Source organism: Cervus elaphus, chromosome 15 (assembly GCF_910594005.1).
Source record: "Cervus elaphus chromosome 15, mCerEla1.1, whole genome shotgun sequence".
Lineage (NCBI taxonomy): Eukaryota > Metazoa > Chordata > Mammalia > Artiodactyla > Cervidae > Cervus > Cervus elaphus.
This window is the reverse complement of record NC_057829.1, coordinates 76787179-76800651: the sequence shown is the minus strand read 5'-3', so window position 1 is coordinate 76800651 and position 13473 is coordinate 76787179.

Genomic DNA, 13473 nt, shown 5'->3' with positions numbered 1-13473 from the left:
AAAAAAAAAAAAATTCCAGAAAGTTCAAAAAGCAAAACTTGAATTTGCCAAGCAGCAGGAAATTTGGGCTTCCCTGGTAGTTCAGCTGGTAAAGAATCCGCCTGCAATGCAGGAGACACCAGTTTGATTCCTGGGTCTGGAAGTTCCCCTGGAGGAGGGCATGGTAACCCACTCCAGTATTCTTGCCTGGAGAATGCCCATGGACAGAGGAGCTTAGCAGACTACAGTTAATGGGGTCACAAAGAGTTGGACACGACTGAGCTGAGCGACTAAGCACAGCACAGCAACTATTTACCTTGTATTTCCATTTCCATTATATTTACACCTATTTACATAACACTTACATTGTTAGTTATTCTAAGTAACTTAAAGATGATTTAAAATATACAGAAGAATGTATGGAAGTTATATGCAAATACCACACCATTTAACATAAGGGACTTTAGCATCCTTGGATTTGGTATCTGAGGAGGATGGGGAAAGGGGCAAAGATCCTAGAACCAAACCGAAGTGGATATGGAGAGACTTGAATAGAAGGATAAGACCCAGGCTGTTTCCTTTTGCACATGCCAGGCTTTCAGGAGACAAAGTGGAGAGAAGAAAAAAGCCTGAGCAGCGGCATGATCAATGAGCGCTTTCAAGTATTATTTGTTAGGATAAGTGTGTCTCTATGTGTGTCTTGTTCTAAAAGCAATTTAAGGTGGCTTGCAAAGATAAAAAAAAAAAAAAAATTAGAAGTCACTAAGAGAGTACAAGGTAAAAGACAACAAGGGTAGGAATGAAATATATGGCTGAATCTTATAATAGAAGATGACGAAATCTATGTTGTCTCAGGAGGGGAAACTGCCCTGTTTTCTGGAAAGCCAGCAGCATTCTCTTCCATCTCTCTTTTAAATAAAGAATTAAATGCTGTTAGTCTCAATTTAGGGGACTGCATTTTGATGAGCTTGTTCTGTTTTGGTTTTTGTTTGGTTCCCTGACCTTAAATCTCCATTTCAATAAGAAAAGCAGGCTCCATCACAGCCAGTTGACAGTTTTCTTGTAACTGCCTTCCTCTAGGGATCTCTTGGTGGGGAATTTGGCAACTCAAGAGGGTAGCAGAGGAAGTCAAAGGTTAAGGAAAAATCAGACAGCCTGCACAATACAGGAACTCGGAAAACAAAATTCTGGAAGGAATATCCACTTTACCTCTAGCACTTAGAGGACTCAGGATTTAATTATTTTCTAAAATGTAATAGGACTAGGTAAGCATCCTCCAACAGAAGTAAAAGCTTCATAAATGAAACAGGATTATCTAGATAATTGACTTGACGTTCTGCTTTGGCTGTGGGGGCACAATGAAACAGAGTCGTGTTTGTTCAATTGTGTGATATTTTTATTTAATGGAACAAAGGCTATCTTTTCTTTTAACCCCAAGACTTGTTTGCCAAGATTATCTCTATTTAAATGCTGCGTATTAACCAGCAACACCTCTGAAATCTCATGTGGAATGGTCATTTTTAGAATTAAAAAAAAAAACAACAAATAAAAAGAAGGAAGTTACACAAGTTTATTTTATTAATATTTGTCTAGTGATCCTCTGGTAGCACAGATGGTAAAGAATCCGCCTGCAACGTGGGAAACCAGGTTTGATCCCTGGGTTGGGAAGATTCCCCTGGAGGAGGGCATGGCAACCCACTTCAGTGTTCTTGCCTAGAGAATCCTATGGGCAGAGGAGCCTGGCAGGCTATAGTCCATGGGGTCGCAGAGCTGGACATGACTGGCTAAGCACAGGGCAGCAGTGATCCCCTGATATCTACAGAGTTACATCTAATTTCTTGGCCAAGGACAAAAGGATTTACTGCATTCTTACTCTTCTAATGCGGTTCCTTACTTTTCCTCCAAAAACATTCCCAAAGGGACCTTCGGCTCCACTGAAGTCTCTGACTGGTGTCTCGGATTCAGATTCTGACACGTCTCTGGCAGGTGGGGAGCGGGACAGTGTTGGCAGAAAGTGCCAGAGAATTAAGTCCATTCCCTGCTCCTCCAATGGGACCAGTTAGGACCACTTGGGAGGTTTTAGGTTCATGGAATCACTTTGGATTGGGATTGCATGGGCAGAATTGTGTCCTCCCAAATTCTTAGGAACCCTAAGCCCCAGGACCTCAGAAAGTACCTGCGTTTGTAAACAAAGTCTTCAAAGAGATGATTAGGTTAAAATGAGGCCCTTCGGGTGGGGCCTATTCTAATATGAATGGGGTCCTGATAAGAAGAGAAGATTTAGACCCAGACCGGAGGGATGCACACACACGGGAAAGGCCATGTGAGGACACAGCCTGAAGGCAGCCCCATGCAAGCCAAGGAGCGAGGCCTGTGGAGAGACCACACCGGCCCACACCTTGACCTTGGACTTCTAGCCTCCCAAACTGTGAGAAATACATTTCTACTGTGTAAGCCACCTGGTCTGTGGTATTTTTGTATGGCAGCCCCGGTAAGTTAATGCAGGTTTCCTCCATAAGGTCTTGTTTTTCAGCTGAAGTTCGTTGTGATTGTTCTCCCTCTCAACTCAGTTTTTTATACCATACATTTAAAAATTAATCCTGAAAAGTTAGTTATTTTATTTAACTCGTCATGATTTATATTTTCTCTCCAGTTCTTCATTCAGTCATTAACCAAGCCTTTGCTGAACACTTCTATGTCTTGTTCTAAAGCATGTAGATTGCCACGCACTCTGGCTTAGCCGCAAATCCATCACAGAATCAAATAAAGCCTAGGACATTGTTGGGCTTAGAAAATACAATGGCCTTCTTTTTTTCAAGTCATCATTTTTCTGATTATCATGGTAATTAGAATTATTAAAGAATTTGGAAAAAAAATGTAAAATAAAAGTCACTCATAAATTTCACTACTTGGAGAAAACTATTGTTAGGATGAAGAATTTTCTTCAAATTTTAAAAATAGAAAAAATACTTTCTTATGTTGTGAAATAGCTCTGTAAACCAATTTTTAATGCTGTAATAATATTCTACTGTATGGATTTACTTTGTCTAGTTTTACTGTTCACCTGTTACTGGACGTACGGATTTTATTATTATTGCTGTTATATGTTAAGTAGCCTTGCTTATTAACTCTCCATTAACTCTCTTTTTAAATTCAAATTCATTTTTATTTTATATTGGAGTATAGTTGATTCACAGTGTTGTGTCCCCATACAAATCTCTGTTCAAATTCCTGATCATTTCCTTATGATGGATTCCAAGAAAGGATCACAGGAGATGAGTTTTGCCATTCTTAATATTTATTACCAAACTGCTACAATGGGGTGATTTGCACAAACCAGATGTGGTTTTTACTATAAAATAATTATGAACATGCTATAGGTCCTTCTACTCCTTAGATTTGATAATCCCAAACTTAAAAGAGGAAGAATCTTGATAAGATAATCAGACACATCTGCATAATGTAAAAATGACTATAAAAATTCAATTTTTTGTTATTGCATCTTGAATATGACATTATCATTAAGCTTGTCATACTCAAGATGCATATTGAAAAATCAAGTGTTTTATTTTCAAGTCTAGAATTTTAAATCTAGTCCAAAAGGAAGAAGGAACTTTAGAAGCCGCCTGCCAGCTTTAGGGATGACAGAACTGCAGGCTAGAGAAGCGGCTTTCTGAAAGTCATGCAGTTACCAGTCTAAGAGCTGGGGTCGGCGTTCGTGTCTCCTGAGCACTAGTCTTATAATTGCTCTTACAACATGCAGGTTAAGGCAGGGCACAGCAACAAGCATATGACTTATTCTTAAAGATTTCCAGCAGAGCTATCCCTAACTCAGCTGCTCACAAATGCCCTTCCAAGCACTTTCTGCTAATTGATTAATTAGGAAAACAGTGGTTTTACAAAGAAGATTCTGAAATAACAAGTTTTTCTTCTGAGTAAAAGGTACAGTTGGAAATGATGGTCGTCCACAGCAGAAACTACGTAGTTTCTTTATGGAGGAAAATGGGAACTTATCCTCCTTTAACTTGACTAACTGAGCGGAGTCCTGTGCTTACCTCCCTTCTCGGGATTTTTGGAGCCAATAACTAGCAAGAAATAAAGGATTGTTCTTTTTCATCTTGCAGTCTGGGAAATGTGGATTTGAATATCCAAGGAAGATGCGCAGGGCAAAATATTAGTCTTCTTTGCTAGAATGTAGAGACTAGAAGTAATTCTAAGAAAATAAGAAATTTCCATTCCCAATGACATTCATCTTCCCCAGGAACTTCCTTCAGCTGAAAGAGAAAAGAAAAAGCACAATCCATAAAATGTAATGTGAGCCGTATACATAATTTTAAATTTCCTAGTGGTCACATTAAAAAAGTAAAAATTAATTTCAGTCATCTATTTAACCCGATATATCCCTACCATTATCGTGTCCACAGGTAATCAGTATAAAACTTACTATTGCTATATTGTACATAGTGGTCATATTAAGCCTTTGGAATCTGGCACATATCTACAATTACAACCGATCTTCGTTTGGAGTCACTACATCTCCAGTGCCTAGGAAGCCATATGTGACAGGTAGCTTCCATATTGGATGGCGATTCTGCCCTATACAGGAGAATTCAGTCTCTGGTGGGTTCAGGCCTGCGGGTTTCATTGTTAAAGTGAAAGAGGCGTTTCAGATTAGAAAAGATAATGTGGTCATTTTTATCTTTTTAAAACACATTGTCTAGCAGGCAATGTGTATAAGTTGTTATTAAAAAGTGGGTCTGGGAGACAGAGAGACACAATGGCCTTGCCAAGGAGAGAAGTAGAAGGCAGATCTAGAACAGGATGCCGCAGTTGGCAGAGGGTTTTTCTTATCAGGGACTCACAGTCAGAGAAAGAAAATCTCCTTGTCCAGGGAGAGTTTCTTTTGTTTGCTTTTTCTTTTCTCTTTTAGCTGAAGGGAGTTCCGGGGGAAGATGAATGCCATTGGAAGCGGAAATTCTCTGCAATAAGGTAAAAAAAAAAAAAGCAAAAAGCTTGCCCAGGCAGACACTTGCCTGCTGCCACCTCCCAGCCCCAGCCCCAAGCGACAGTCCCAGCTTCAAAGGATTCAGCAAGCGTCCAGGCTCTGCTGCTTGGGGTAGCACAAGAGCCAGTCCTGGGAGAGCTGGCCGGGGCAGCCAGTGTAGCCTACTCATTTCCCTTCCTCTTGTTGTAGCCACACTTTCCGGGAAACAAACTCACTCAGAAGGACAATGCAGATAGTGGAGTGCAGTTTATTACACTGCCGGGCCCAAGGCAGAGTCTCCTCTTAGCCAAGGACCCCGACCAGCATTTGTGAAAATCTTTTATACCCCATGTGTATGTGTCCAAACCCACCACCCCAAATTTCTTGAGACTTACATAAACAAAGGAAGGGTAAATACAATCCCAATAACCCCATCATTCATGTGCCATGTGCTTAGACAGTTAAACAATTAGCCAATAATCAATAAGCCCGAGGTTACACTCCAATCGGTACATAAAACTTATGGCCGGTCTGGAGGAAGGGGTGATTAGTGTATGTGTTCTCTTAGGTGAGGAGTAACCTGGATATGATCTTCAAGGTTCCCCTGTCTGGAGGGGGTCTTATCCTATTGTCGTTTCCATAGGCACCAAACACAGAGCTGAGTCCACTGGAGAGGTGGCCGAGCAGGATCAGCATGAACAGGCCTAAGATGGAGTCCAGGCCCTATGAATTCCTTCTTCACTCTCCCTGGCGCCAGGGCTGGCTGCATGGAGAACAACAGTGCCCAGAGTGGCCCTTGCTGATTTTAAAACCAGGTGTAACGAGGAAGGTCAGGGAGATGTAAGTGTTCTTCGTTTTGCAAGTAAGCAAGACTTAAAACTGAGATCGAGGAAACTGAGAGAGGCCTGGAGACTACCATGCCCAGAGGAGGGTCCCAAGAGACAGAAGGCCCTTCCCCAAGGTACACATGCCTAGAGAGAGGCCAACCTGGGCCCGGGATATGGTTCTGACTGGCAGCCCAACTGTCCTGCCTTCTAATTCATGTAGCACCTGGGCAGAGACATGGAACCTTTTCTGTGCTTTACCTCTGAAGAGTCACTGTATGTGTGGGTGCTGGGGGTGGGGGTTTGCAGAGGGAGGTCTGTCTGCCAGAAGCCACACCACCCAGACCAGCATATGGAGGTATCCACAGCCACCAAAGGGGACACTGAATCCCAGATTTGCCACTTCATCTTTCAGTAGATATTTATTGTGCCCCTCCTGTGTGCTAGGCACTGTTCCAGGCTCAGGGGGTGGAGGGCTGGGGTAGGACACAGCTGTGAGCAAAATGGGCAGAAAACCAGCCTTGGCCTCTCCACTAGTGAGGAGAACAGCTAATGTGCAAAGTGAGTAAATTACAGGGTAGGTTAAAAGGTGATAAGTAGGGAAGGGCGACAAAGAATACAAAGAAGAAAAATTCCTATTTAAACAGGGTGGTCAGGGAAGGCTTCAGTGAGGAGCTGACGATTGAGTGCAATCTTCCTAGATATGAAATGTTTAGGCAAACTCCTTATTCTTTTGTACTCATAAAATAACAGCAGTAATAGTAATAATAACAGATAAATCTATTTAAAGTGCTTCCTCTGTACCCTTTAAAGGTCTTTATATGCATGAAACTCAAGCTCCATAATTCTATGAAAAAGGTGCTATTAATAACCCCATTTTACAGAGTGGGAAACAGAGGCAGAGGAAAGTGAAGTGGGTTTGCCTGAGGCCACACAGTTAACCACTTAGGAAGGCAGGTAGACTTCAGAGCCTGCCCCTTTCTTGTCAGCGCTAAAAGGAGTGGTCTTGAACCAAACTCTCTCCAGTCCTTCTCGGTTTCAATGAGGAAAACCAAGAGGAAGTGTCTGCAAGCCTGTGGCTTGTGATTCATTTGGGTAGGCTGCTCTTGCTGCTTGCATTGTTGAATGACTGAAAGCTCTTCAAACATTTGTTTCTGAAGCATCATGCTGTACTTAGCAGAGAATATAGAGTGGCATCAGATGTGAGAGTGTATGTGTGCGCTCAGTCATGTGTGACTCCTTGTGACCCCTTGGACTGTAGCCTACCAGGCTCCTCTGTCCATGAAATTCTCCAGACAAGAATACTGGAGCAGCCTGCCCTTTCCTACTCCAGGGGATCGTCCTGACCCAAGGATCAAACCCACGTCTCTTGCATCTCCTGCCTTGGCAGGTGGATTCTTTACCACTGCACCACCTGGGAGTCCACACTGTATGTGAGGCCAGTCCTAAAAAGCAGCTCTTCTCTTTGGGCAAAAAGAAGCAAACCCGTTTTACAAGGTAAGCAGGACAAGATGCCACCAACAGGCTACACAACCAAATTCCAAGGAGGTCAGGCCCCTGGGGGAGTTTAGGGGATCTGGCAAGACTTGTTCACTGGCTTAGGTGGGGCCTTCAGTAGTGGTGGGAGGGGGTGGGTACGGTTCACAGATGAGAAGAGCATAGGTACAAAGTGAGATGCAGCAAGGCATGCCAGGAGAGTGGCAAATTGAAACACTATTCTGATGTCTGTTTCCCAGAGGAGGTTGAGATTAATAAGTACAAAATTTCTTCCAATTTCTGATTATCTCTTCTAGTTTAGGGGGCTAGAAAGCTGAATAATCAACATCAACAAACCCAAAAGTAGTCTCCAGCTGTTTTGACTTCCTAATCACATTGACGTGCATCATCTTGACCAGGTGGGAAACCATTGTGGAAGGCAAGCACTCATGTGGCAGAAAAGGAAGAGCCTGGTAGGCAGAGCGCAGACAGGTGAGTCCTATATGCCTAGTTATCTACACTGTGTGACCTTGGGCATAGCTTCTCTTTATCTTAGCGCCCACATTCTGTAAATCAGTGGTCCCTAAACTTTATGGCACCAGGGCCCTGTCCTGTGGAAGACAATTTTTTTCCATAGGGCCGGGGCAGAAGGATGGTTTCAGGATGATTCAAGTGCATTACATTTGCAGCTCCACCTCAGATCATCAGGCATTAGATCTGAGGTTGGGGACTCCAGACGTAAATGGAGGTTGTATTTTCTCTTGTCTCCTAGAGTTGTTTAAGGACTAAGCAAGGTAGACCAGGTGTAGCAGACACTGTCAGTGCTGTACCCAGGCCTCCTTAGAACCCTTTGACTGGTTCTGTGTGCCTATCCCCCAGTTTCTTAGCGTTTTCCTTCCAAAGGCTCCAGGCTGAGACCGCCTTTGGAGGATGGTCGCTGGGCTGCTGGAGCTGCTTCTCCCAGCCCCTGGCCAGTTTCTCCTGGGAGCATCTCCATTGTAAATCACTTGCCCGTGAACCTTCTCCTGAGTCCACATCTGAGGGATCCCACTGAAGACAATTTATGATCATTGTGAAAATTTACTAGTGAAACATAATGTGAGAAATTGCCTTTGAAATAACTGCAGAACTGACTGCAAATCTTCCATCTCTGAAGTATTGGGGTCAGGACAGAACAAAAGTTCAAAAGGTGACCTGAAGCTAATTGTTGCATAACATACTCAGCACAGTCGGCCTCCGGGTGCTGTCCCAACAACTAGGAGCTTTCATCTTCCTGGGTCTCGGGGGGCAGTGCACTGCTCTGTCTGCTAAGTCGGCACCGTTTTCCACCCAAGGATCATCAGCATGTTCCCACTCCACTCCCTGTGTGACCTTTCTCAGGGCTACAGAAGAAAGGCAAAGTCCTGAGCTTAGGACAAGCGCCCAGACTAGATTCACGTTTGAGAGCTGTATCAGGAAGGCACTTACTTTTGGAAACTGTCAGGGGGGCAAGTGGTTAACCCAGATTTTTGATCAACAAAATGTAAATAGAAACGAAGGCCATTTTGTTATATCACCAGATTTAGTGCTTTTCACAAGGATCACATTTGTTGTTGTTCAGTCACTAAGTCATGTCTGCCTCTTTGTGGCCCCATGGACTCAGCATGCCAGGCTCCCCTGTCTTCCACTACCTCCCGGAGTTTGCTCAGATTCACGTCTATTGAGTCGGTAATGCCGTCTAACCGTCTCATCTTCTTCTGTGCTCTTCTCTTACATTCAATCTTTCCCAGAATCAGGGTCTTTTCCAACCAGTTGGCTCTTCGCATTAAGTGGCTGAAGTATTGAACCTTTGGCTTCAGCCATTCCAGTGAATATTCAGGGTTGATTTCCTTTAGAATTGACTGGTTTGCTCTCCTTGCTGTCCAAGGGAGTCAAGAGTTTTCTCCAGCACCACAATTCAAAAGCATCGATTCTTCAACACTCAGCCTTCTTTATGTTCCAACTCTCATATCCGTACATGAATACTGGAGAAACCATAGCTTTGACTATACAGACATTTGTCTCTGCTTTCTAATATGCTGTTTAGGTTTGTCATAACTTTCCTTGCAAAGAGCAAGCAACTTGGAGCACATACACACAGGCTTAAAAAACATGTCCTCAGAATTCAAAGTCTTGTTTTGGTATCTTTCCTGTGGCTGAGTTTCCACACGTCGGTGACATCCACTTGAGTCAGCAGACAGGACTGACCCATCACCATGTTCAGATCCTCAGTTTTCACCTTCATTAAGTGGGTACATTTCTACTCCCATATAAACTCAGATCACTTTAAAGACATTAATAAATAATCAAACTCTCCTCAGGAGACCCAGCAGCCTTGTTTTTCTAGTGGCCAAGTTTTGCATGCCCTGTCTTACATGCCTCTCACGCCAATAACCAGAGAAATCATACATGTGCTTGCGTATTTGTGTACGTCAGCATTTCTTTAAGTCATGGTGTCCAGCCTGGCTCCCTTGGCTTCCATAAGACAGGGTGGGATTAATCTGGAATTAGACCCATCCAAAGGGCTGAAGGAGGAATGGGAGGGGTAGAGGGGGCTAGGCAAAGCTAGCTGAGACCAGGAGGGAAGCCAGAAAGAGGATGAGCCTAGAGGTTCCCAATCCTGGTGGGACATCAGGTTGGGAACCTGCATGTACACACATGTACAGACTCTGAACCACCACGTGCTTCATTCTAACCCAGCCAGGTGAGGCTCTGGCACCAGAAAGGTCTAGTCTAAGATTGTTCCTCGTTCCGAGAGGTTGGCAGGACATAAGGGCAGGGGGTCCAGAACCAGCTCTTAGGACATCTGTCACGGACAGGGTTGTGGGGAAGAATGAGTGCGTGTGCAGGGTAGAGCGGAGCAAGGAGCCTGGTAGACAACACCGTGGGCACAGAAGAGCAAAGCGCAGATGCCAACCTAGGAAACAGGCAGTTGGCACAAGTCAAAACTGAGAGCCCAGGGCAGAGCTGCTTACATCCCTCCTGGCTTCTACAAGCCAGGCTAAGACAGGCTTTCCAAGGGAGCCATGCAGGGATGAACCAGATCCACACTCAACCCCAGGTCCCCCTGATTTCTGGTTCAATGGCTCCATTAAGTGAAGCCACCAGAACCAAATAGCAGAAAATTCTAATTCTCATCTGCTACTCAACCTCGGCCTGCCTTAGGGGACCGGAAGGTGTTTGTCTTGTGACTCTTTTCTGGGGGCTACAGAAGCAGCAGAAATAGGCTAGATGTTTGTGAAACGTTTACCGGGCATGAATCTGGTAAAGGAGTATAGAACACTCAACTGGGCAAACTCAATAAACAGATCACTTATATGGAAAAGTCAAAGAGCATCTTTCTCCTACTAGACACATCCAACCCCGTGAAAGAAATGTCAAAATCTCTAGGTTCTGTTGGAACACTGTGATAGCAAATATAGACTGAAATTGGTGGGCCTCTGGCAGGGTCTATTCCATGTTTTGGTTACCTGGAAACCCTGCCGAATTGTAGTGAGCAGATACAACTTTGGATTGGGGCTAGGGGGTCAGGAGCCTGGCTGAGTTCCAGTCCCATCTCTGTTACCAACCAGAAGGTTTCCTTTGATGACCCACTTCAACTTACTGCCCTAGGATGAGGATGTTGTCCTAGAAGATCTCCAGGATTCTTTCTAGCTCTAAGAATGCATGATTTTATAATATAAATGGGGCACTGTGGCTAAAGCCAGCTGATGTTCATTTGAACTTAAAATCATTCCGATGGGTGTTTTCAGGCTTGGGAGGTGGCCTGCCATGCACTTGCCAGAACCAAACTGCCCTCTTCCAAACCCCAAGTCCACACGAGTCTCATGGCCTTGGGGAGCCATTTAGAGTCTCCAGGTTGGACAGATGGTGCAGAATTTGGTGCCACTGAAAATAAAGTTTGGTTGGTATCTGGCTGGACCCTGCAGTAAAGAACACATCAAGTATTTTCTTTCCGTTTTTAGCTGGATGGAACTCAGTTAAAACACAGAGATGGAAACTCCAAATGAAGACATGAGTATTTTAATAGTCTGTCAAGAACATTAAAACTCCTCCAAGGGGTGCTTCAGACCTGGAACTCCTGGCATCAGCCCAGGTCCGGACTGTCAGAACAGCCTCTGAAACCTGGCTTTGGAGACTCTGGGGAGAAGCAGGACAACTCCCATGTGGGAACTGTCTTGTGGAAAAACTGGTTTCTGGCAGCAGCATCTGACTCCACATCAAACATTTGCTGCTCTCCTTCAAAAAAAAGGGGCTGGGTGAGGAGGGAATGAAGTAAAAAACGTTTTTCTTCTTAAAAAAAATGTTATTGGACTATAGTTGATTTACAGTGTTGTATTAGTTTCATGTGTCCTGCAAACTGAATCATTTATACATATACATGTATTCACTCTTTTTTAGATCATTTTCCCATACAGGTCATTACAGAGCATTGAGTAGAGCTCCCTGTGGGTCATCATTAGTTACCTGCTTTGTATATAGTGGTGTGTATATCAATCCCAATCTCTCAATTTATCCCTCTCACCTTACCCGCTTACAACCATAAGTTTGTAGTCAACATGTGTTATTCTATTTCTGTTTTGTAGAAACATAAGTTCATTTGTAACCTGTTTTTAGATTCCACGTTAGCAATATATATTTGTCTTTATCTGACTTTGCTTAACATGACAATCTCTAGATACTTCCTTGTTCCTGCAAATGGCATTATCTCATTCTTTTTCAGTTCAGTTCAGTCTCTCAGTCGTGTCCGACTCTTTGCGACCCCATGAACTGCAGTACGCCAGGCCTCCCTGTCCATCACCAGCTCCCGGACCTTACTCAAACTCATGTCCATAGAGTTGGTGATGCCATTCAACCATCTCATCCTCTGTCATCCCCTTTTCCTCCTGCCTTCAATCCTTCCCAGCATCAGGGTCTTTTCCAATGAGTCAGTTCTTTGCATCAAGTGGCCGAAGTATTAGAATTTCAGCTTCAGCATCAGTCCTTCCAAAGAATATTCAGGACTGATTTCCTTTAGGATGGACTGGTTGGATCTCCTTGCAGTCCAAGGGACTCTCAAGAGTCTTCTCCAACACCACAGTTTAAAAGCATCATTCTTTTTAATAGCTGATTAACATTCCATTGTATCTAAGTATTGCATCTTCTTTATCCATTCATCTGTTTTCAGTTTGATATAGTCCCACTTGTTTACTTTTGCTTTTGTTGCCTTTGCTTTTTGTGTCAAATCCAAAAGCAAAACCATTTCCAAGACCAATGCCAAAGAGTTTACAGTCTATGTTTTCTTCCTTATGGTTTCAGGTATTATATTAAAGTCTTTAACTGATTTTGAGTTAATTTTTGTGTATGGTGGAAGATCGTGGTCCAGTTTCATTCTTCTGCATGTGGCTGTCCAGTTTTCCCAGCACTTTTTATTGACGACACTGTCCTGTCCTTTCCCCCATTGTATATTCTTGGGTCCTTTGTCATAAATCTATCGTGTGTGTGTGTGTGTGTGTGTGTGTGTGTGTGTGTAGGTATGTATGTTTATTTCTGGGCTCTCTGTATGCTGCTCCATTGGTGTATGTGTCTTTTATGCCAATATCATACTGTTTTGATGTCTATAGTTTTATAATACAGTTTGAAATCAGGACACATGATATCACCAGCTTTGTTCTTCTTTCTCAAGATTGCTTTGGTTATTTGGAGCCTTTTGTGGTTCCATACAAATTTTAAGATTGTTTGTTCTATTTCTGTGAAAAGTGTCATTGGGATTTTGGTAGGGATTGTATTGAATCTGTAGATTTCTTTGGGGAGTATGGACATTTTAACAATATTCTTACAATCTGTGAGCATGGAATATATTTGTTTATCTGTGTCTTCTTTGATTTCTTTCACCAGTGTCTTATAGTTTCACCTCCTTGAAGTGAAGTGAAGTGACAGTCACTCAGTTGTGTTTACTCTTTGCAACCCCATGGACTATACAGCCCATGGAATTCTTTAGGCCAAAATACTGGAATGGGTAGCCTTTCACTTCTTCAGGGGATCTTCCAAACCCAGGTATTGAACCCAGGTCTCCCATATTGCAGGAAGATTTTTTATCAGCTAAGCCACAGGAAAACCCAATACTAGAGTGATCACCTCCTTAGTTAAATTTATTCCTGGGAGCTTTATTCTTTTGATGCAGTTCTAAATGGGATTGGTTTCTTAATTTAT